The sequence below is a fragment of the Peromyscus eremicus genome, chromosome 19 (genome assembly GCF_949786415.1).
Source record: "Peromyscus eremicus chromosome 19, PerEre_H2_v1, whole genome shotgun sequence".
Classification (NCBI taxonomy): domain Eukaryota; kingdom Metazoa; phylum Chordata; class Mammalia; order Rodentia; family Cricetidae; genus Peromyscus; species Peromyscus eremicus.
In genome coordinates, this window is record NC_081435.1 from 21293963 (window position 1) to 21319148 (window position 25186).

A 25186-nucleotide genomic window follows, 5' to 3' on the forward strand; every position below is an offset into this window, starting at 1 on the left:
TCCGCGATGTGGCTTCTCGCCGTCGGTCGGCGGGAGGGGGAAACCCTTTCGGCGCCTGTCTGACAGCGAACACTTTGCGCATGCTCAAAACTCAGGGTCTCCGCTGCGTGCGCACCCCGTCCGAAGCCTGGGAACGTCGCGCCGTCGGTGAGCCCGGCCTGAGTGGGCGGAGCCGGCTGTGCGGCGGCGGCGGCGAGCAGACAGTGCGCAGGCGCGCCTGCTCTCTCGCCTCCGCCGGGCGCGCGGATGCGGCGGGTTCCGCTCCCGGCGGGCCGCGAGGGGGTGCGCGCACACGAGCGAGCCGCCGTGACGTGCTCCGCCGTGCTACGCCAGACATCACGGGGCTCTGTGGAGCGGCGGCCCGGCTCTTCTCAGCCGCATCGCCTGGCGAGGGTGGCGCGGCGTCCGCGGCGTCCGCGGGTCGTGCAGCCGGCGACAAAGACGACCCGCGGCGGACGACGATCCGGTTGGCAAGAGCCGCCGCTTCCGCTTCGCTGCTTCTCCGGCCACCGGCGACGCGGGCCCGTGGCTTCCTTCTCATCGGCCCAGCTTACCCCGCCGGCCCCGGGGCTGCAGCTCTCCTGAAGCCGTAACGAGGCCCCGGGCCGCGCGCCCGCTGCCCCATGTGAAGCAGGTTGGGCCTGGTCCCCGGCCCGCGCCCGGTTTCTGCTGCGGCCCTCCGGGCCTCGGGGGCCCAGTGAGGCGCCGCTCCTGGGGGGCGCGGTGACAGGCCGTGCGGGGGCGGAGGGGCCAGCTCGGTGGCCTCCTCTCGGCCCTCGGCTCCGCGATCCCCGCCCAGCGGCCGGTAAGTGCTTCTGGCTGAGCGTACGACTGGGCCCAGGGACGGGAATTCCACTGCAGGGGGGTCGGGGGTGGGGGATAGCCCTGCTAGGCTGGAGCTGACCTCAGAACCTCCGGGTCAGTGCGACGGGGGCCGGGAAACTGTCAGACTCGTACTCCGCGGGAATTTTATTCTAACCGGAAGGTTGCAACCAGCTGATCGCAGGGAAGCTGGGACTGACGTGCTTTTTTGGCAGAAAAGTGCTTGCTTTGGGTTGTTGTTGGCGGTAGGATGTTGACGAAGGTTGTTTCCCCTTATCTTGGAGCGGTCGGCCAGCTCTCAAGGTGCACATACTTGTGTGTCAACTCGTCTCGTCTCCCCAACCCCCCCCCCCCCCCAGCAAGACGAGTATGCATTCTGTCAGCTTTACAAATGAAAAATTGAGGCTCAGCGAGATAATGGTTTAACTTCCAAGGTCATGCAAGTGGTCATCGAGGAAGTTCACATATGCAGATATGTTTCTGTGAGGACTGTGTTTCTCCGTCTTGCAAAAATAAGTACGTTAGAGAATGAGATTGGCTGGAAAGTTTCCCCCTGGTTGTAAATTCTAAACACCTAGCTAGCTAGCTAGCGTTTACACTTTTTGACTTACATTGTTGGATGCATGTGATTGCAGCCTTGTCCCCAGTCATTTTAATTTTCAAAGACATTGCTTGTGAAAAGTGGCTCTGAGCATCCTTTTATGTGCTAGGGCTGTACAGAAAAAAAATTATCATCTTATTGGACTGAAGAAATATACTTGATAAAACTTTCATATTTCTTGAGGTTATATTTAATTTTTGCATTTTGCTGTTGATATTATACAGGGAATTCACAGGTTATTTTATTTGTTTGAGAATTCCTTATTCCAAACTTTGTTGCCGGATTGTGTGGCAATACTTAGTGATTTTGCTTGTCCTATGCAGTATTTCGGAGTTTGATGTTAAAAGTCAGTGTGTAGAATATTACAGAAGTGATCATTTGTTGGTGTGATTTATGTATCTACGCAAAATGCTACTAACCAGTTAGTAAGCTGACAGAAAGTTCTCATTTTAGCACCATTTAACACTGTAGTGTTTGCTTAGTGAATAAGCAGGGCTAGAGCCCTTTACAGAAGAAAGTACTGATAAATTCCTATGGAGTAATCACGTAACTACAAATGCTCAGTTATAGTACTCAAATTTTACTCCTGTATTACACCTCGAAGGAAACGTGTGGTTGACTGTCTTTGTAATAACTGATAGGGAAGAGGTCGCATTTACAGAGTTAACAGGTGAATGGCTTACGGACAGCTTTGGTGTTTGGTTAGAATACAAACGTGTTGAAGAAGGTTGAATTTGGTATTATTGTGGAGTAGTTGTCTAGTCATGCTCCTGCTGTGTCTGTTTTGAGAGAACTTGCTGTCAAGGGCTTATCTGAATTAATTACATATTAAGATTGAATCATTCAAGGGATGTTTTAGGTGGACTGTTGCTTCCTACTTGAAGCTGCCAAAGGGACAAACGTATAATAGGCACTGCACTGTGGTAGTGTGCTATGCTTTCTGCACGTGGACTTTTAGGTTGCTTCTTTCCCACTCTGGAAAAGGAGCTCACTAGGTCCCCTTTCTCCAGCTTTCTATCGTGAAAGCAGTTTGAGCATAAAGAAAATCTGTCAGTGGTAAACAGCCATGTGATGACTCTCCATTCACATTTGTTGATAGCTTGCTATATTGACTTTGTTTGTAAATGTATATTTTTGTTGAACCATTTGAAACTAAGCTGTTGACTTATGACACTTTACCCTTGATATGTCAGTGATTAGGGCACTTTTTCCATGGATAAAATACTGTTATTGTTCATTTTGTTTAACGTGATTATTCCTTAGTGTAATCTTAAAAACAAACTTATGTGCTTGTGTGCATGGGCTGGTGCCCATGGAGGTCAAAAGAGGGCATCAGATCTCCTAGAACTAAAGTTACAGATAGTTGTGAGCCACCATGTGGGTGCTGGGAACTAAACCTGGGTCCTCTGCAAGGCAGCCGGTGCTCTTAACTGATGACCCATCTCTCCAGTCTCTCCTCAGAGTAATCTCATGTTTATATCTCTCCAATTGTCCTGAAAGGTCTTCTAGAACATTGTACACAGCCTTTCTTACCCAACCAGGATTTCATCAGAGTTTATTCTTGGCTTTTGTTTAACTCTTTTTGATTTCTTCTCATTTAGACTACCCAGCTCCTTTTTATAAAATGACATTGCTGGGGTGGGGGAGGGAGAGAGAATGACTCACATTCTGAATTTGTCAGAAATGTTCCTTTCAGTGGAGTCAGCTACAAGCTCTTTTCCCTGTCCCACTTAAACTAGCTGTTGATTGTGAACTAGTTTTAAAGAGTCCAAGGACAAGACTACCCGGTAAATGATGCTACCTACTTAGCTTAGTATTGCTTCTCATCAGGAGCTTCACATTGTCTAGTCCCTTTACTTCTTGATGCTATTTGATCATATGGTTGAGGGAGTTGTAGTAAGACCTGTTTCTTACCACAGTTACCAAGATACCTGTCTGGGCATGGTGGCATACTCCTTTATTCCAGTTCTTGGGAGACTGGCAGGTGGGTCTTGTGAGTTCGAGGCCAGCTTGGTCTACATAGGAGTTCCAGGACAGCTAAGTCTAACTAGAGAGGCCTGTTCTCCTTTAAAAAGAAAAGATAAATAAAAGACATCTGGGGCTATGGTAAATGAGCACAGTGGTGGTGCTAGTCTGTTGTCCAATCATCTTTTAAAATTTTTTATTTTATGTGTTTGGGTGTTTTACTTGCATGCATGTCTCTGCATCATATAGGCTCTTGGTGCCTGCAGAAGCCAGAAGAAGGTGTTGGACTCTTTGAAATTGTAGTTCTAGATCATCATAAGCCATTGTATGGGTGCTGGGAATCTAATCTAGTCCACTGGTAGAGCAGCCAGTGCTCGTAACCACGGAGCCATCTCATCAGCTCCTACGCAGTCTCTTTCCACATACAAATTATTGTAGTGTGATAATTCTTGCAAGCTCGCTTCATTGTGAATTCATTGTAATAGTCTTGTGTCTGTCAATAGATGGAAATAAGATTATGAAAATTGTAAAGCATCCTGGGTAGCTGCTATATTAATTAAAATCTGATTTTGTGGATTTTTTAAGGTTTTTAGTGATGAGTTCAAAGTATCACCTGTTGTGAATTGGAAAAGAAACTTGGCTTGAGAAAAACTGGAAGAATTCAATGACTGCCTTTTCCTGTAATGAATACTTAGTAAAGAAATTTGTTTAAATTTTATGCAGTCAATATTTGTTGCACAGGAATATCCTGAAATATGGAGCTCTGGGTTGAAGAATTGTAAATTGTGGGCTGGGAGGAGCAATCTGTGTAACTCACTGGTTGGGAAAATGCTTTGAGTGTACAGGGCCCTGAGTTTAAACCCTACTACCACCACCACCAAAAATAAATAAATAAGTAAGTAAATAAGTAAGTAAGTAAATAAATAAATAAAACGTGGTTTTGCACTTGATTTCTATATTCTCATTCCATAATGATTGTATAAGTAATCATTTGTGAATAAAGGATGAATGAACTTCTGATAACGAGGCATATTAACTACATTTAGCGATGGGCCTCATTTTTATTAAGCCAGATATAAATATGTAATATAAAATCACATTTATTTTTCAATGAATTTAGTATTTGATTGTTTTAATGGTTTCATAGTTAGATTTCTATAAGTAGCACATTCTTTCACTAAAATATTTAACTCTTGAAACAATTTTGAAGATTTTTTACATGTATTTTTGTAGATCAAGATGGCTCATGTACACAGAAATAAAAAGCTTAACTTATTTTTAAAATTCTTTTGTAGTATATCTGTATATCTACACACCTATACATGCATGCTTAAAAAAAACAACTAATATAATTTTGTCTTGGATCCCTTGGATTTATTTTGAACATTGGCTGACTATGTTCCTCATGGTGGTAATCACATATTTGCATTGTGATATCTATTGATTATTGCTTTTGTTGTTACTTAACTTAGATTGTTGTTTTATTATTATTTTAAAAATTATGTATATGTGCACAGTGCAGTTCAGACCCTCTGAAGCTGGAGTACCAGGCAGTTCTGTGCCACTTGATGTGGGTGCTGGAACCAAGTCAAGTTCTCTGCAAGAGTGATGCTTGCTCTCATGTCTGAGCTGTCTCTCCAGCCCCAAGACTTGCTTTGTGTGTTTGTGTGTGTGTGTGTGTGTGTGTGTGTGTGTGTGTGTGTGTCTTTCAACACATGGGAAGCTGGGGACAGAATCTTTTTTTAGATTCCCTATTATAACTGGCAGACTGCTTTTCTTTCTTCCTTTTTGTTTTTTAATTTAGAATATTTGTACATCTTTTCTTTCTTCCCTCTTTTCCTCCCATGTTCACCCCCACACCATTCACAGCCTCTTCTTTAACCATCCTTGTCACACATATCAGACTGACTTTCTTTTTCAAGACAGAGTTTCTCTGTGTAGCCCTGGCTGTCCTAGAACTTGATCTGTAGACCAGGCTGGCTATCAACTCAGGGATCACTTGCCTCTGCTTCCCAAGTGCTGGGATTAAAGGTGTGCACCACCAGGGCCTGGCCAGACTGTTTTTCTTTTCTTTTCTTTTCTTTTCTTTCTTTCTTTCTTTCTTTCTTTCTTTCTTTCTTTCTTTCTTTCTTTCTTTTTTTTTTTTTAAAGATTTATTTATTTATATATTATGTATACAGCATGTATGACTGCAGGCCAGGCCAGAAGAGGGCACCAGATCTCATTACAGATGGTTGTGAGCCACCATGTGGTTGCTGGGAATTGAACTCAAGACCTCTGGAAGAGCAGTCAGTGCTCTTAACCTCTGAGCCATCTCTCCAGCCCCAGACTGTTTTTCTTATATGTGCTTATCAGTTGTCTGTTTGAAATTCATAGTACCATAAATGTAGAAAGCTGTATGTAGCTCATACATTTTGGTTTTTTTCTAAAGATCATTCCACCCTGAACACAGTGTCCCTCTAGCACTCTGTACACACCTGCTTCTGTCATCATTCTAATCAGATACACTGTAATCGTTTTTGTCCTCCAGGGGGAAGTTAGCTCTTCAAGGACAGAAGTAGTGTTTTGTTGATTTCGGTACCCCCAAATCTAGCACAAGTAAACAGTAGAGGCTTCCTCTTACAATGTTTAAGACTGCTTAAAAGGCATGAATACCCCAAATCATTGTAGTATACAGTAGTTTCTGAGTTTCCTTTTTCTCTTGTGCCATTTATTTGATTTTATGTAGCTGACTTAAAGCATAATTTTCTGTTGTCGGTGCTGATGTAAGTACTGCTTTAAGTAACGGAATTCAATTAGTCCCTATACTAGCTCAGTGAGCTAGCAACTGTTACTACATGCAGACTGTAGATGAGGGATAATAGGTAATTTGCCCGTGTTTAGACTCTCTTGTTGTAGTGGAGCTAGGACCTGGATTAAGACAGCCTGGCTCCAGAATCCCTGCTTTCACACACTGCCTCTCTGAGTTGCTTTACTAAAGAGTAGGTCTTATCCAGTCATTGAGCATATACTAAGCCTGGGGAGGGTGTTTTCCAAGCCTTGAAAAGTAGGCAACAAGCCGGGCGGTGGTGGCGCACGCCTTTAATCTCAGCACTGGGGAGGCAGAGGCAGGCGGATCTCTGTGAGTTCGAGGCCAGCCTGGTCTACAGAGCGAGTTCCAGGAAAGGGGCAAAGCTACACAGAGAAACCCTGTCTTGAAAAACCAAAAAAAGAAAAAGAAAAGAAATGTAGGCAACAGTAGGAACCAAATGGACAAACTCTAGATGTGAACTGACTGCTTATAATACCTACTGAAGACACAGTAGGTATTATATAAACTACTGCTTATAATACCCACTAAAATATTTAAAAATACGGAAGACAAAATAAAGATCAGTGGTTCTCAACCTATGGGTTGAGACCCCTTGGGTTGAATGACTCTTTCACAGGGGTCGCCTAAGATCATCAGAGAACACATATATTCACATTATGATTCATAACAGTAGCAAAATTACAGTTATGAAGAGGCAATGAAAATAATTCACACCTTACCACAACATGAGGCGCTGTATTCAAGGGTCGCAGTATCTGAAAGGTTGAGAACCACTGATAAAGGCTGTAAGTAAGAGCTCGGCAGTCAGACTTGAATGAGTGCTAGTGCGTCTCTATAATTGCTCCAAGCTTCACTTGCCTTATCTGTAAGAGAGGGATTATAGAGCCTAACACACAGATTTGTTACCATGTGCAAATGGGATAGCATGTTCAGGACAGTTCCTATCATACTTGTGCATGTGTGCATGTGCACATGCATGTGTGCATACACACACATACAATATATATGTGTAACATGTATATATCAGTTATGAAATCTACAGCTATGTAGATCATTGTCTATTTATCTACAGTGAAACAATATTAATATTATTAGGGTTGATGATATTCATTTCAATAAAAATAATATGAGGGAAACAAAAATGGCCTGTTTTATCCTAAGTATTTTATTTTGTATTTATATTACACTATTTTATAAGGTAAATGTAAAGCATTCTGAGTACATGACCCACCTATAGTTGCTTGATTTTTTTTTCCCCCACTAGTCTTTTCCAGTTTATTTATCTATATTAAAGTCTTTTTTTTTTTTTTGTAACTAGCCTTTGAATCTAGTTATTTGACTTCATTTTCATAGTTTCAACTTCCTTAACTTTTTTTTCCCCCAGTGGGTTTTCTCTGTATCTTAGCCCTGGGTGTCCCTCTGTAGACCAGGCTGGCCTCTAACTCACAGAGACCTGCCTCTGCCACCTGAGTGCTGGGATTAAAGGCATCGGTCATCATGCCCAGACTGACTTCTGTAACTCTTATTGGTTATGTGATTTTTTTTTTTTTTTTTTTTTTTTGGTTTTTTGAGACAGGGTTTCTCTGTGTAGCTTTGCGCCTTTCCTGGAGGTTATGTGATTTTAATTAACTAATTATTGCAACTACATAACCATATCTAATTCTCAATAAATTGATGGGAACAGAAATAAATGTACTGGTTGATTAAAAACTGCAGAACTAGTGGTGCATACTGAGGATTTATTAAAAGGCTTCATAGAGAGAATAGAGACAGTGAATTTGTTACATTGGTTTGTTAAGGTTGAGTAAAGGATGGGAAGATTTTAAGAGACTAAAGCTAGTGGACATGGGCAGCAAAACAATACTTGCTGCATGTGACAGCCACTATGCTCATGAACTTGCATAGGCTAGAACTGCTTGCACAGACCTGCTGAGATAAGCCAGCCCAAACCTCAGCTCATGAAGGTCCACCCCCAGTCAAGTAGCTGTTGGCAGTTGATGGCTGCTGAGAGAGGGGAGTCCATTTTCTCTAGGGATGTGGTTCCTGAGAGGTTAACTGTGCCCTGTAGACGGTTCTACAGCCATGCAGGTACAGGCAGTTCTGTGTGAACTTAGTAGTTAAAAGCAAAACAAAACATGTGAAGTCGGGAGGGAAAAGTGATGATGGGGACAGAGGGGAGCGATGGGGGTGACTTTGATCAAAATACATAAATGCACGTATGAAATTCTCAAAAAATGGTGTGTTGACTTAAGAGTCTGTGGTGGCTTGGATAAGAGATGCTTCCATAGTCTTGGGCATTTGAACACTTGGTCACCAGTTGGTAACATTGTAAAGCCTGGTCCTATTCTCACAATCTCTCTCCTTCATGATACCAGTTGAGAATGTTAGTGCTTAGTTTCCTGGTCTGGCTTCCATGCCTGCTGCTTGCTGCCATGCTTTCTTGCTGTGACCGACTCTTATCCTCTGGAACCTTAAGCCAAATAAACTCTTCCTTCTGTAAGTTGCCTTGGTCATGGTGTTTTATCACAGCAACACAAAAATAACTAATACAAAAGTTGATACTAGAGAGTGGTCTGTTGCTGTAAGGAATCTGACCTTTTTTTTGGAGAATATGGAAGACTTTGGGACTTTGGATTAGAAAAGCAGTTGAGTGCTATAATCAGAGCTTAAAGAGTTGTCCTAGTAGGAACTTTGAAGACAGTACTGCTGAGAGTATTTGAACTATGGAGATTGAGCTCAAGTGGTTTCAGAGAGAAACAATGTTAGCCACCAGGCTAGAGGCCATTCCTATAATATTTTGGCAAAGAGTCTGCCTGCCTTCTGCCCTTAATCTAAGAACTTGCCCAAGGCTAAATGAAAAAGTAATGGGCTAATGTCTCTGGCAGAGGGAATTTTAAGGCAGTGTGATATTGAATCTGGCAGGGTTGTTATTAATGACTGTTATGCAGATCTTTAGAGAAAAAGAGCAAGTGGGGAAGAAAGAAACAAAAAAGTTCAGTTTTAAGAGGAAGAGTACCGCTAAACTGAATTTTGTGCCAAGGCTTGTGCTGAAAGAATACAGAGATTAAGATCAGGATTCAGGAGAAACCTGTGCATTGGAATAAAAGGAGGGAGCTCCTCAGGGCAAGAGCCCCTCCCCCAGCTTTAAACTTGTGAAAGAGAATCTAAGGCATTAGTTGATCCTAGAAAGCATCCTAAAAATCTGCTGTTAATGTGGCTCAAGGGGCCCAGGCTCCATCCCAAGCTGGCAGCAGAATTTGGCAGTGTTATCCATGTGCTGCTGGCTTTGGAGACATGAAGGATGCTAGAGTGAAAGGGTTGTGGGTTCTTCCTCTATTTCAGAGAGCTGCCGAGGCTAGGCAGTGTATGGAGAGGGTGTTATTTATTAAGAGGCGCAATGTTATTCATTAAGTGGCACTGTTTACCATGGAGAAAAGCCATGAGTTACAACAAAACCCACTATAAGAGTTTATTAAGGGAAGGGAACAGAAGGGGTGTGCATAGGCCTATGGGAATGATCATGCAGGAAAAAAGGGTGGAGGGATAAGTGGGACCCACTTTTATAGGTTCCACCTGCACATGTGCATATGGGCTTACATAGCTACGCCACGCATGTGCATCGATTACGTGATCACGCAGTGCACGGATTACATAGGACGTAAGCATCTTGCCTGGCTACTGGACAGCACTTATGTGGTCATGTAGCTGGGGGAGTGGCTAGGAATTCTAGCAGGGTCTCTGCTTGAAGGCCATGAGAAGGGCAAGAGGCTGTGAGAGGCCATTGTTTTAAGCTGTGAAAGTGAAGCCTGGCTTGCTGTGGAGAACTCAAGACCTTGGAGATATCAGAGTCATGAGATTTCCGTGAAGGAGTGCTTCATACAGGAAGTGGAAGTGGCCCAAGGGGGAAGATGTTACCGTTTAAGTTTTCTGTTGATGTTTGTCCTGCTGGGTTCTGGTCTTGCTTTGGTTTAGTATTTCCTTACTGTTCTCCATTCTTCTCTTTTATAATGGTAATGTATATTCTGTGCCATTGTATGTTGGAAGTATGTAATTTGCTTTCTGATTTTACAGACAGTTACAATTAAGAGATTGCCTTGAGCAGTGGTTCTCAACCTTCCTAATGCTCTGACCCTTTAATATAGTTCCTCATTTTATGGTGACCCTCAACCATAAAATTATTTTTGTTGTTATTTCATAACTAATTTTGCTACTGTTATGAATCATAATTGTTTTAGTTAGGGTTTCTTTTTCTTTTTCTTTTTTTTTTTTTTTTTTTGGTTTTTCGAGACAGGGTTTCTCTGTGTAGCTTTACGCCTTTCCTGGAACTTACTCTGTAGAGCAGGCTGGCCTCGAACTCACAGAGATCCGCCTGGCTCTGCCTCCCGAGTGCTGGGATTAAAGGCATGTGCCACCACCGCCCGGCTAGTTAGGGTTTCTATTGCTGTGAAGAGACACCATGACCATGGCAACTCTTAAGGAAAACATTTAATTGGGGCTAGCTTACAGTTTCAGAGGTTTAGTCCATTAGTGTCATGGAGGGAAGCATGGCAGTGTGCAGGCAGACATGGTGCTGGAGAAGGAGCTGAGAGTTCTATATCTGGATCAGCAGGCAACAGGAAGTGAATGCCACATTGGGCGTTGCTTGAGCATCTGAGACCTCAAAGTTCTCCCCAATGACACACTTCCTCCAGCAAGGCCATGTCTAATAGTGCTACTTCTTAAGGGCCTATGGGGACCATTCTTATTCAGACCACCACAGTAATGTAAATATCTGATATGCAGGATGATCTTAGGTGAAAGGGTTAACCCCACCCCCACTCCAAGGGGTCATAAGCCACAGGTTGAGAACTACTGGTCTTGAGTCCCACTAGAGACTTCAGACTTTGGGTTTTTAAACAGTGTTTAAAAACAGTGACTGTGTATTAGTCAGGGTTCTCTAAAAGAACAGCACTGATGGACTGAAAAAAAAATGTATGTATACATATAAAGGGAATTTCTTAGAGTGACTTACAGGCTGCTGTATGCCTAGTTCAAGATGGTGGTCTCCTGGTGGAAAGGCCAAGAATCCAGTCCAGGAGATTGTGTGTCTCAGCAGTCTTGATCTGGTGCTGGAGACCTAGGGAATTCCTAGGGAGTTGTTGGTCTTAAGTCTGGGGTGGAATCTGGAAGAAGTAGGTTCTAAACCAGCAACGGAATGCCTCAGAACATGATGGATGCATTTGCCGGGTGGAGTGAAGACAAGCAGGCAAAAAGCAAAAGCTTTCTATTCCTTGTCCTTTTATGTGGGCTGTTACCAGAAGGTGTGGTCCTGTTTGAAGTGGACCATCTCACCTCAGATGATCCCATCAAGAAAATCCCTTTCCTCGCAGGTGTGCCCCAGCTGCCTGGGTTTTAGTTGATTCCAGATGTAGTCAAGTTGAGAACCAGCAGTAGGGATCACAAGACTGTGAAAGACTAGAGGTTCTTTTGAAGTTGGACTAAATGCATTTTGGCTTATGATATAGCCGTGAGACTGTTGGGCTAGGGAAGGGGATATGGTGATTTGAATGAGAAATGTCCCTTACAGTCTTGAGTATTCAGACGGTTGATGTCGGTTGATGGTGCTGTTTGGGGGCTTTGCTGGAGGAAGTCTGTAACTGGAGTGGGCTTTGAGAGTTTAAGGCCTCATCCTACTTCTGCTTTGTGCTTGTGTGTTCTCTCTGCTTTGTGCTTGTGGTTGACGATGTGAGCTCTCAGTTTCTTCTGCTGGTTGCCATGCCTACTGCTTCTACCATGCTTGCCACCTCTGCAACCATAAGCCCAAATAAACTCTTCCTTCTGTAAGTTGTCTTGGTTATGGTGTTTATCCCAGCAACAGAAAGGTAACTAACACAGAATCTTTCAGGTATAGGCCTAGGAGTGATATAGCTGGGATATTTGGTGGTGCTGTTTTTAGTTTCTTGAGAAACCTCATATTAATTTCCATAGTGGCTACACATTTACACTCCCATTAGCAGTATATAAGGATTTCTCTCAACCCACACATCCTTGCCATCACTGGGTGTCAGTTCCCACCATCTCTTTTTTTGGTTGATAATTTTTCTGGCTACTGTGGAATGGAATCTCATTTTACATTTGACTAAGGATGTTGAACACTTTCAAATATTTATTGGTTGTTTGTCTTTTTTCTTTAGAGAGCTAGCTGTTAATTTAATTTATTGGATGGATGACAGGGGGTTTTGGTGTTTGTTATAGTTCTTTATGTAGTCTAGGTATTAGATCCCTGTCCAATGAGTAGTTGGCAAAAACTTTCTTCATACTGCTGACTGCGCGCGCGCACACACACACACACACACACACACACACACACACACACACACTGTGGTGATTGTTTGCTTTGCTGAAATTATTTAATGTCTTGTAGACTACATTTGACAACTCTTTGGGTTACTTTTTGTGCTATTGGAGTCCTTTTCAGAAAGCCACTACATGTAGCTGTGTCTTGAAATGTTTTTCTATAGCAGTTTCAAATCTTCAGGTCTTACATTAAGATCTTTGATCCATTGGAATTAATTTTTGTGCAGGGTGAGAGATACACAGACCTAATTTCATTTTTGGCAACAGTATAAGGTACCTGAATTAAGTAATAAAATAAATTCAAAATCCAGCACGTAACACATCCAAAGTATTTCTGGCAGCGCTGCTGTCTTTAATGCATTTGGAGAGACCATATTACAACCTTGTTTCTGCACATACAACATGTGCTGTCACACCATGCAATACTGGTGAACACTGCCTACTTTTAGATTCTAGATAATTGTATATTAAGAGTTGTAGAGATTTTAACTGCACATACAAAATTTCTCTTACAGAAGTGTGTGATTTAGTTATGGAAAACAAAGACAGTGCTTTTTTTTAAAAACTGCCATTCTCAGGATCTAACTAAACTAATACAGTTCTGGCTGTGTTAGAATGTTTGATTTTAAATGCTGTTTGAGGATTGGGGAGACGGCTTTGTCAGTAAAGTAAGCACTTGCTGTAGAAGCGTGAAGACCTGAGCCAGTCCCTGGAACCTTGTTAAAGATTGGTGTGGGTACTGGGGAGTCCTGGGGAGACACAGGTAAGTGGGACCTCCGAGGCTCTTGGCCAGCTAGCCTGAACTGCTTGACAAGTTCCAGACCCGTGTGAAATCCTGCCTTAGAAATAAGGGGGATGCCTCCTGAGGAATGATAAATCACACACACGCTGTTTGATTTGCTGACTTGAGTTTCATTAAAAAAAAAAAATTGTTGAATGAATTTTGGCTTGGGATTAAGGCAATATTTCTAGCAATTTCTGAAAGGGCCCTAAATACACTACTGCCATTTTGTACTACGTGTTTATATGAAGTGGCATTCTGAATATTGATGATCACAAAATCAAATATTGGTCAACTCTGAAAAATTTTGAAGATACTTTTCATCCTGCAGCATGAAATACTCAAATCAATTCTTTTTTTTTTTTTAAATTCGAGACAGGGTTTTTCTGTAGCTTTGGAGACTGTCCTGGAACTCGATTTGTAGACCAGACTGGTCTTGAACTCACAGAGATCTGCCTGCCTCTGCCTCCCAGATGCTAAGATTAAAGGTGTGGGCCACCACCTCCCAGCTCAAATAATTCTTAAAAGCATTTTATAAATATAAAATGTAAAAATGAGCAAGTGCAACCATTTTACCAAATGTATATTTGTTTTCATCTTTATTAAATGTTAAAATTACATTTCTTCCAAAGAATATTTTAAAATAAGAATCTGGGAGGCAAGACAGTTCATCAAGTAAAGGTGTTTTGCTCTGTGTAAGCCTGATGATCTGTGTTTGAATCCTGGAACCCTTGTATAAGTGGAAGGAGAGAACAGACTCCACAGAGTCTGTTGACCTCCACAAACATGCCATGGTGTGTATGTGCCTACCCACATGTTCTCTCATACATAAAATAATAATGAAAATAATTTAAAAATCCATTTAAAATACAATTCTTCACGGTTACCAGTAAATGTTTATGTATCTATTTTGTATACCTGGTTGTTTAAAATTCTCAAGTGAAAAAGGCTGTGAGTGGAAAAGGTTTAAGAAGCTCTGATATGAATTAATTGATTTCTGTTTTAGATTGAAACACGTGACACTAATCTCATTTTCTTATTAGATTAAAACCAAATAAAACAAACAAACAAAAAACCTCAAATGTTCTCTATTATCTGATGGTCAGAGGCTAGACAGGTGTGTGACATGACTTCATGGGGAGACACAACATACATGTCTACTCACCCAAGATAGGGAGCCCATGACAGACCAAAGTCCAAATTGGTGAACCATTGAGTTTTATTTATTGGGATTACTTACAGGAATATGGGTGAAGAGGTTACTTAAAGGAACAGAAAAGACTCAAAGACAGATGCATCACCTAAGTCCACCCAAGCCTGTGTGCCAGTTCACAAAAGCTGGAGCACACTGCACAGCCTGCAGACAGCTCAACAGGTTAGAGTGTCCTTTATAAGTGACTCAGTAGGTGTAAACTTCTTCCAGGACCCTGATCTCACAGTTTTCTTTGACTGAGAGTGACTCTTCGGCAGTCTTGGTTGCTTACTGGGGGATGGAAGAACCTAGTAAATCTAGTTAGTTTCAGGTACTTCCTGAAGCTATTGGAGTTATTTACCTTCTGTCTTAAGTAGCTTCCCTGGGAGGTGGAATGTTTGAATCCCTCAGAAAACTGCTATACAACTGCTGGTAGGAAACCTGCATGCAGTCTTAAATCTGCTGTTAAGGAGAACTGTGACAGAATGCTTCAACACAAGGGACCACACTCAGTGCTTTGCTGTGTTAGTGTTTTACCACAGAGCTATGTCCCCAGCCCTGACTTCTGGATTCATAAAAGTGCATTTGCCTGGGTGTTCTTGTATAAAAGACCTGTCTAGTGTATGATTCTGAGACCCACAGCTTAATAGAAATAGAGGAGAGGTGGAAGAAACTTTTTTTTTTTTTTTTTTGCTTGTGAGGTTACTGAACATGGTAGCACAGAACTTTAAGCTCTCGGTGGATTCTTAAAAGAGTAAGCCAGAAGTCATAGTTACCTGTGAGGCAACCAAGAAGTACTGGGTCCCAGAAAATCACACAGAATTGGATTATTCTCATTTTATGACTGGAGAAACCAAACTAGTGAAATACTTTAGCCAAAAGCGAGGGATCTTTTAAGAAAAGAAAAAAAAAAGTATTGGAAAATTATATGCAATCTTTTATGTTCAGTAGAAATTTAAAATTTTAGGGAGATACTTTGATAAGTCCAACATTACTACATAAAAAGTCATTTTTGAGGCAATTATCTACCAACATTTTTTTCTTAGAATTTTTTGTATACCTGTTCTGTCTTAACCAAGGTGCAAAAGTGCCCCTAGCTTTTATTGTTGATCTTGCTTTTGTTGATATTTGTTAATCTGGTAGCTACACTAACTGGTATTCTCATCACTAAGTCCTGCTCTTTTTAAATAAGAGGAGCAAGTAGGGAGAAGTGGCTTCTTTGGAAGCAAAAATGAGTGTTGCAGAAGTGATTTGATTTGAGGCAAAGGGAGGACCAAGTCCCTTAAGTTTGGTTATGCAAAAATCTCAGAAGGGAAAGTTGCAGACATTTCTTGGTCTTGGTCTTGGGAGGAGAAGTGGTGCTTGCTCTATGTGGGAGCTTTATCAAAGACATACAGCTACTGTGGTGTATGGAATAAGAGATTTAGGAAAGGAGCAAAAGCAGATATGGTTGTGGGAGAGACTCAGAAGCCCCATCTGCAGATTTGAGAAAAGCCACTCACCAGCTTGTCTGAAGCAGTGGTTCAGTGCAGATGATAGGTGAACCTGTGGGGCCTCAGAGTGGAGCTGGTGGAAAGTCTGCAAGATGACATTTCTACACAGCCTCCTCTTCATTTGCTCTCTGTCAAGGTTTTACTGGTAGACCTGGATTTGGAAGAACAGATATATGTGGAGCAGGGAGACCAGAGATATGGTGGAATCTGGTGATAGCACTCACCTTTGTCTAATCATGTTTTTGAGAGTAATTTGCCCTTTTGGCCAACTGTAACCTGGAATAGGATTCTGGGAAATGTAGTTTGAATTAATCAAGTTACCCTAGTACAGCTACAATAACAGTAAAGGGAGGGGGGAAACTCCACGAAGGAGGATATTGAAGTTGTGGGTGTCTGCAGTCTACCCCATGCCCGTCAGATAAAGCCAGTTGCTTAACTTCTCCACACCTGTTTCCTTATCTACTTTATGGGATGGTTGTGAAAGCATTTAGCAGTGTCAGCATTATAAGTGTTGTAGCTGAGGGGAAAGGCTTCCCCAAGGGAAGTGTTTCAGCTCTGAGGGGAACAGTGTCCTGGCAGTTGGAAGCCAAGGAATACCACAGAGTGACACTGCACAACAAACCTCACACAAGAGAGGTATTGGGAAAGACTCACGAAGGTGGCTGGCTGCCTCTGCTTGAGTACATCAGAGAACTGAGCGAGAGGCAGGCTTTATATAGGGTTTTTTGAGGGGTGGAACTTTCCAGGGTGGGATTGGTGGGTTTTCAAAACCCAGAAGTGAGCTTGGTCGTTTTACCCTACAAGCACAATGCAAACTATGGTACTTAGTTGCTTTTGTTACTAGTAGTAATTACAGTAGTAATGGCAAGAAAGAAATAGGGCACACTTTGGAGGGAGAGATGGAGAGGAGATGAGTGGAGAGAAGAGTGTAATATGAAGTCCATATGTTTGAGGATATTGCAATCTAACTGCAAGAACACTTGGTCACGTGGGCTAGAGAGATAGCAAGTGCTGTCATTGAGAGAGCTTGGTGTTGAGTGACGGTGTGTGAACTCCTTAACATGCTGCCCGGGGTTTCCAGGTGGTAATTCTTTCCACTGTCATTTATAGATATGATCAAATACAGACGTATCATTTATAGATATCTGACCCCCATATGCCATGGCACACCGATAGATAAATGTTAAGAGAATTGTCCTTACTTAACAAAGATAAACTGGAACAACCACTAGCCAACTGGAATGTATGGTTTCCCTACATATGTTAAAATGAATGTGATGCAATGAAATATTTACAAAGTACCATGGGAATCTTTAATATAAAACACTATATTCCAAAAGCTCATAGCAAAAAAACATAAGCATTTAAATATATATAATTATGATGTCAGTAATATTGGCATTTTGGAAATGAGGTCTACTTAAATATCAGCCTTACCTAATGGAAATAAGATGTAAATAGACAGAAACCTCAGTTTGGCCAATAAAAATAAATTCCATATTGGAAGAGCATACCCCAAGCCTCCAGATGGGATGAAAAGTGCTCAGAGTGGCAGTAAAGTTAACTGAGAACTTTTCCTTTTGCGGGCCATAGTGGTAGAGTGTGTACACAACAGAGTGTTATTTATTCATCCATAAAGACATTACACCATTTGCAGTAAGTGGACTGAACTGGAGACCATCATGTTAAGTGAAATAAGAAGAAATAAGCTTGACTTAGACAAACATTGTCTCTTTTCTCATATTCAGGGAAACCATTTCTTGCATGCATCGTTACGTGTCTAGGAGTAAGGATTACTAGAGAAGAGAGGGCGATAGGCACTTGGGATGGTAGAAAGGTAGGCCCAGAAGTAGGTTCTGGCAAGTCCTTTTGGGGAAAACCCGGCAGCATGTTATTGGTTTGTCATAGGGTTTTTGTTGGAGGTTGAGGTTTTGGTAATGTGTCTTCTGAGTTTTGGTGGAACAGTGCAGCCTTTGGTATTACTTGGGACTTTTGAATTATATAATAAGTAGCAGAAAGAGGACTGGAGTAGTTACGAACACTTTGTTTTTGTAGAGGACCTGGGTTTGGTTCCCAGCTTCTACATGGTAGCTCATAATCATCTGTAACCCCAGTGCCAGAGGATCCAGTGACTTTTGCTTTCTGGGCACCAGGAATGCATGTGGTGCATAGAAAATGTATGATAAATAGATATCAATAATAAGCAGCAGAAAGTATTACTCCTACCAGCAAAGTATTCTAAACAGTTGAGTATTCTCAACACTAAGCAAATTTTCATGATGGGCCCAGGAATTGTTTTATTAGGCTAGTGTTAAGGTGTAGATATTATTTTGAAAAGGATTTGTTTAGTTTATTACTATTGTGTATATGTATGATGTGTGTGAGTGAATGCATGTGCCCTGGTACATATTGAGGTCAGGACATTTTTATGGAATCAGTTCTCTTCTTCCACCTTTATGTGGGTTCTGGGGATTGAACTGAGGTCCTAAGACTTGGTGGCAAGTACTTCTAACTACTGAGCCATCTTATTGGTTCTGTAAATATTACTTTTATGCTTTGGAAAGATTTTATTATTTTTTAATTAAAAAATTTACTGTGTGTATGTATGTACGTGCGTCAGTGTGTCCACTCCATGGCCTTAGCAGTGTGTGCTTGTGTGCCTATGTATGTGTGTCTGTAGATCAGAAGATCCCTTGTGGGGATTGCTTCTCTCCTTCCATCAGATAGATTCTAGGGATTGAACTCAGGTCTTAATGCTTGGTGGCAAGTGCCTCTAACTACGGAATCAGGCCTTCATACTGGCCTGATTTTAGAATTTTAAAAATATATTATTTTATTAAATTTTATAATTTAGTTTTTAAATTTTTTATTATTTTTTTTGTTTGCTTTTTAAAGACAGGGTTTCTCTGTTTATCCTTGGCTGTAGACCTTGCTCTGTAGACCAGACTGGCTTCGAACTCAGAGATCGCCTGCCTCTGCCTTCGAAGTGCAGGGATTAATGGTGTGTGTCACCAGGCCTGGCTTTATTTTGTCAGTTTTCAATATGGGAGAGTATTGAGGTCAGTATGATGGTGTACCAAAGACATATATTTCTAGAACAAATAAATGAACTAAAGACAGTACAGTAGTGTGTATGAGTGGATTCTGAACAAGATTAGAGTCAAAGCTGAACTTAATAACTTAGATTCTTATATATGCATGATGATCTGATATTTTAAATATTTTAAACATAATATTTCCTTTAATTCTTACAACATTCATGAATGGATGCAGTTCCTGTTCCCATTTTCCGTATGAGAGACCCTGAGAGCCATTATTGTAATTACTGTCAGTGAACATTGAGTAATATGTTTGGTAACTTATTTATGAAGTGTTCCTTTTCTTTAAATACCTCACAAAAATACCCCTAGACAACAATTAGAGTTTATATACTCTGTACATATGTCCAAAGTGACTTGCGAGTTTTGACCAAAGCCTAAATTTGTTAGAGTACTAATTTAAATGCTACCTTCATTTCCTTTAAGGCTGTTTTATAGTGGGGGCAGGAGAGATGGCTCAGTGGTTAAGGGCACTGTCTGCTCTTCTAGAGAACCCAGGCTCCATTCCTAGCACCCACATGATGGCTCACACCATCTGTGACTCCAGTTTCAGGAGATCTCAAACTTCCTTCTGGCCTCTCTGGCCTCTGTGGACACTGCACAAATGTACATGGTTCACAGACATACATACAGGCACAACACCCATACAAATAAAATAATAAAGATTTTTTTTAAAGACTATCTTATAAAATACAGAAAAAAAAGATTTGTAGACACATACATTCTCACTATGGCTCAAAAACAGAAGTGGGAAGAACTTGTAAGTATATACCTCCTAGCTGGTTTTGTGCATCTGTAGATCGCCACAGACTGTAAGTTACATAGAGCAAAGATTGATTTCTTAGAGGTTGAAATCCAGAATCAAGAGGTTATGGCTGGTGAGAGGACCATCTCGATGTGGCATAACATGGTAGAATACATTTTATGGGCGGGTAGAGCAATAGATCAAAGTTGGAGCCTCTAGCCCTTTTTTTTTTTTTTTTTTTTTTTATCAGCAGTAATCTATGCAGGAAGGCCAAGCCTCCTGGCATAATCACCTCTCTAAGGTTCTATATTTTAATATTGTCCTATTGGGAAAAGCGCAACAACATGGTTTTTCAAAGACACATTCAAGCCATAGCAGTATATCAAGTTGATTTTGCTTTAACACTTATTAGCATAATTATTACTAGCTAGTCAAGCTTCAATTAAGTACTTTACAAATATTTACTTGTTGGGCTGGGACTATAACTCACAAGTATAGTTGTTACCTATGCATAAGAACCTGGGTTGGATCTGAGAGAAAATTAAAGCAAAAAACAAGCCACAAAGAAACATTTACTTATTTCATTTCCACTGCAATTTGGTTATGGTATCATACCACAGTCTCCATATTTACAAGTGTGGAAACTAAACAAAGAAATGTTAAGTCATTTGCCTACGGTTGTATACTTGTTAAGTAACAGATTCAGTTTCAGAATCAGACAGTTTGGGCCCACAGTCTAAGCTCTTTACTACCCTGCTTTCTGTCTTTACTTTTGAAGGGACCATGGCCATTCAAAGAGGAAATGTAGATGATTGAAAAAGAATGTTGTAGATTAAAGTTATGGACCACGCATGGTGATGCATGCCTGTACTCCTGCTGCTTGGGAGGCTGAGGCAGACAGGCAGATAGACAGACTCCATGCTAAGTATAATAATTACTTTTGATTCATTCGTATCGTTCACTTGTGTCAGTAGTTCATTCTTATATATTGATGAATATTATTTATTCCATTGTGTACAGTTACCACAGACTTGTCTAACTGGTGATCGACATTGGGTTTCTACTTTCTAGTTGGTGACTACAAATAAGTCTGCTAACAATTTTCTTTAAATATTTGTGTGAATATACGCTTTCACAGTTTAACAGTCTTACCATGGCTAGCTAAAGTTGTTAAAAGCCCTCCCTTTTGTTTACAGGTATTTTATTATCATGATTGTTGTTATTACTGTTTTTACAATGCTAGGCATTGCTAAACCAACTACTAACCCTCATCACTAGTTCTGCCATTGATTGATCTTTGTATTGTCTCTGTATTTCTTACTATACATAATTGGAATCATGCAGTATATGACCTTTTCATATTAGTTTCTTTTACTTAGCAATCTGCATTAAAGGTTCCTCCTGTCTTTTTGTGGCATTATTTATAGCTCATTTTTTTTTATTATTTTCTAAGTAATGGTAGGGGAGTCATGGTATCATGGTAGGGGAGTCATGGTGGCAAGATGTAGAGGACACAGCTTGGTTATTTTGCATCTATAGTCAAGAAGCGGAGACTGATGAATGTTAGCACAGCCCTGTTTCTTCTTTCTATGCATTTTGGGACCCCAGCCTGTGGAATGGTACCACCTAAATGACCATGGCAACTCTTATAAAGGAAAACATTTAATTGGGGCTGGCTTACCGTTCAGAGGTTTAGTCCATTATTATCATCATGGTGGGAAGCATGGCAGTGTGCAGGCAGACATGGTGCTGGAGAAGGAGCTGGGGGTTCTACATCTGACTCATAGGCAACATAGGAGACTGTGTGCCACATTGAGTGTATCTTGAGCATATGACACCTCAAAGCCCGCCCCCTCAATGACACAGTTCCTCCAACAAGGCCATACCTCCTAAAAGTGCCACTCCCTATGGGCCAAGCATTCAAACATATGAGTCTGTGGGGGCCATAACTATTCAAAACACCATACCTCCTCAGTTAACCTAATAAAGAATTCCTCACAGGCATGCTAGAGGCTAACCTAATTTAGATAATCTCTCATAGACTGAAGCTTGTCTCTTAAGTGATTCTAGATTCTGTTAAGATGACAGTATTATCACTAATCCATTATATGATGTGCTACAATTATTTTTATTTCACTCAAAGATTACATTCTTTAAATGTAATTATTCTTTTTTTACAAATTTCATTAATTTTTATTTTTGTGTATGAGTGCCTGAATATGTCTGTGTCATATGTATGCAGTGCCTGCAGCGGCCAGAAGAGGGCGGCAGATCCCTTGGGATTAGAGTTATGGTTGTGAGCTGCCTTATGCTACGAATTGAGTCTGAGTCCTTTGGAAGAGCAGCTCATGAGCCTTCTTTCCAGTCCCTCATTTTAAAATTAAAATTGTATTTGTTCATTTATTAAGTTTGAGACAGGGTCTTGCTGTGTAGCCCTGGCTTAGACCAGCCTCAAACTTTTAAACTTGTGGCAATCTTGAGCCTCTTTAGTGCTGGGATTGCAGATGTGTGCTGTGGGATGGTCTGTATGTCAAATGTGTTGCTGATTGGTCAGTAAATAAATCACTGATTGGCCATTGGCTAGGCAGGAAGTATAGGCGGGACAAGGAGAGGAATTCTGGGAAGTGGAAGGCTGAGGGAGAGACACTGCCAGCTGCCACCATGACAAGCCGCATGTGAAGATCCCGGTAAGCCACGAGCCATGTGGCAAGGTATAGATTTATGGAAATGGATTAATTTAAGCTGTAAGAACAGTTAGCAAGAAGCCTGCCACGGCCATACAGTTTGTAACCAATATAAGTCTCTGTGCTTACTTGGTTGGGTCTGAGCAGCTGCGGGACTGGTGGGTGACAAAGATTTGTCCTGACTGTGGGCAAGGCAGGAAAACTCTAGCTACAGATGTGCACCACGATGTCAACAAAAGCCCCACCCCTGCACTTTTTTTTTATTCTTTTTTTGAGATAGGGAGTCTCTACGTAGTCCTGGTTGTCCTGGAACTTGCTATGTAGATCAGGTTGGCCTCAAACCCAGAGATCCTCCTGCCCCTGCCTCATAAGTGCTGAGATTAAAGTTACGTACCACCACATCTGGCTCTTTCTTATTTTTTGGAAGTGATTCTGGGGATTAAATTTAGGATGTCATTCATGCATGCTAGGCAAGTGTTCTCCTACTGAACTATGTCCCCAGGCCATGTAGAATCCTCCCAACATTTGAGTCTTCAGTCTTTTGGAATCTTATGACTTTGATTTATATTTGCATTTGCTTTTCTATAATGGCTAAAAGTAATGTGTTTTGATATCTATATGTAGTTGGACAGTATATAACTATCTTTTGTATATCAAGTCTTTATTGATTATGTATTGGTTACTTTTCTATTGCTGTGATAAAATACTATAATCAAGGAAACTTAGGAAAGAAAGTGTTCTATGAGGGTGGAGTGAAGGCATGGCATCAGGGATAGCTAAGAGGTCACATCTCAAACAGTAAGCAGGAGGTGGAGAGCACACTGGAATGGCATGAGTCAGTGGCACACCTACTTCAACAAGGCCATGCCTCCTGATCCTTCCCAGACAGTTCCACCAACTGAAGACAAATGCAAGCCCATTGACCTTTCTTATTCAAATTCCCACAGATTTGTCTTTGTGGGCTGTAAGAGTTATGCTTTCTAAAGGCACGTGTTTGGCATACTTAGGTTGTGCATGTGCATATTTTCTCCTTATCAGTGGCCTTTTTATTTTTTATTTTTATGTATATGGGTGTTTTGTCTGCATGTATGTCTGTGTGCCTGTGTTGTCAGAGGCTAGAAAAAGGGCATCAGACCTCTGGGATTAGAGTTAAAGATTGTTGTGAGCAACCATGTGGGTGATGGGAATCGAACTCGTGTCCTCTGGAAGACCAACCATTGCTCTTAATCACTGAGCCATCTATCCAGTCCCATGGCCTGCGTTTACTGTCTTACTCTAATGTGTTTCGGAGAGCACATGTTTTTAATTTTGATGAAGTTCAGGGCATATTTTTAAGATTGGTATTTTTGTTATTCAAAAAACAGTACTGGACCAATTGGATAGCTAAGTGGGTAAAGGCACTTGCTGCCAATCCTCATCATTTGGGTTCAATCCCTGGGACTTATATGCTATAAGTTGTCTTGCACATGCATGTGGTAGTACATGAGCCCACATACATATATACACTCAATGAATAAATAAATACTGTTTTTTAGAAAGGATATTATTAAGGAACTAAACAGAAATCTTTGCCAAATTCGAGGTCACTAATTTTTCCCCCTAGAATTGGATGTCTTTTACTCATTCAGGTTTACAAATAATCATGAATTATGTTTTATACATTATATGTCCATTGAGCATGGTGACACAAACCTTTAATCATAGCACCCTGGAGGCAGAGGCAGATCTCTGTGGGTTCAAGGCCTACGTAGTCTACATAGTGAGTTTTATGAGTACTATGTGAATACTATGAGTACATTGTGTGTTCTACGTCAGCTGGAACTATACAGTGAGACCCTGCCTCATACAAACAACCCCCCAAACCAAAAAACAGAACCAAAAATAACCCCCAAACCCTATTCCCCCCCAAAAGCTTATTGTTCTACCACTGTATATAGAAAATATTATCCTTTCCCAATTGTATAATTCTAGCACCTTTACAAAAATTAGTTGACTGTATCTTAAAAGTCTGCTTTTAGATGATCTATGCTTTTAAAAAATATTTATTTTTAAGTATGTGTTTTGGGACCTAACTGTCAGTCTGTGAAAAGCAATCAATAGCCTTGGCAATGCCTGGGTTGTTTGGGGTTTCCATGGTGCCACTTTGGCCAGCAATGTAACCCATTCCTGGCACTTGTGGGTGAGAGATGTTGAGCTGGGACTTTGTCTCTCCTGTTACTTGGTGACTCCACTTCAGTTTCTTTCCTATTGTATATATTTTAAGAAGCTTTTACTATAGTAAGGTCCCATAAGACCCCTCAAATAGCCCTTAGTTTTAACTGTACACCCCTGTATTCCTTATCTCACCTCTTGTTCCCTTCCACCCCACCGCTCTGTTTAATCTTCCTTTCCAGTCCCCATCTATCCAAAGCTATACATTCTATTTCTCCTCCCTTGAGATTCTTCCGTTCACCATAATCTCTTACTCTGTACCTAATTTCTGTGGTTGTATGGATTATAGCCTGCTTATCGAAGACTTAACAGCCAGCATCCACATGTAAGTGAATACATACCACATTTGTCTTTTTGAATCTGGGTTACCTCACTGGGGATTTTTTTTTTTTAAGCTCCATCCATTTACTTGCAGATTTCGTTTTTTCTTTAATAGCTGAGTAATA

At 41.1% G+C, this 25186-nt stretch overlaps 1 protein-coding gene across 1 annotated transcript in view; it reads left to right on the forward strand.

Annotated features, from left to right (window-relative positions):
- The first annotated feature begins 388 nt into the window (after window positions 1-388).
- Window positions 389-25186, forward strand: part of Map3k2 (mitogen-activated protein kinase kinase kinase 2) — a 73711-nt gene continuing 48913 nt past the window's right edge. Inside the window, exon 1 of the mRNA XM_059246754.1 lies at window positions 389-805. The gene's annotated coding sequence lies outside the window, so the exon portion shown is untranslated. The remainder of the gene's footprint in view (window positions 806-25186) is intronic.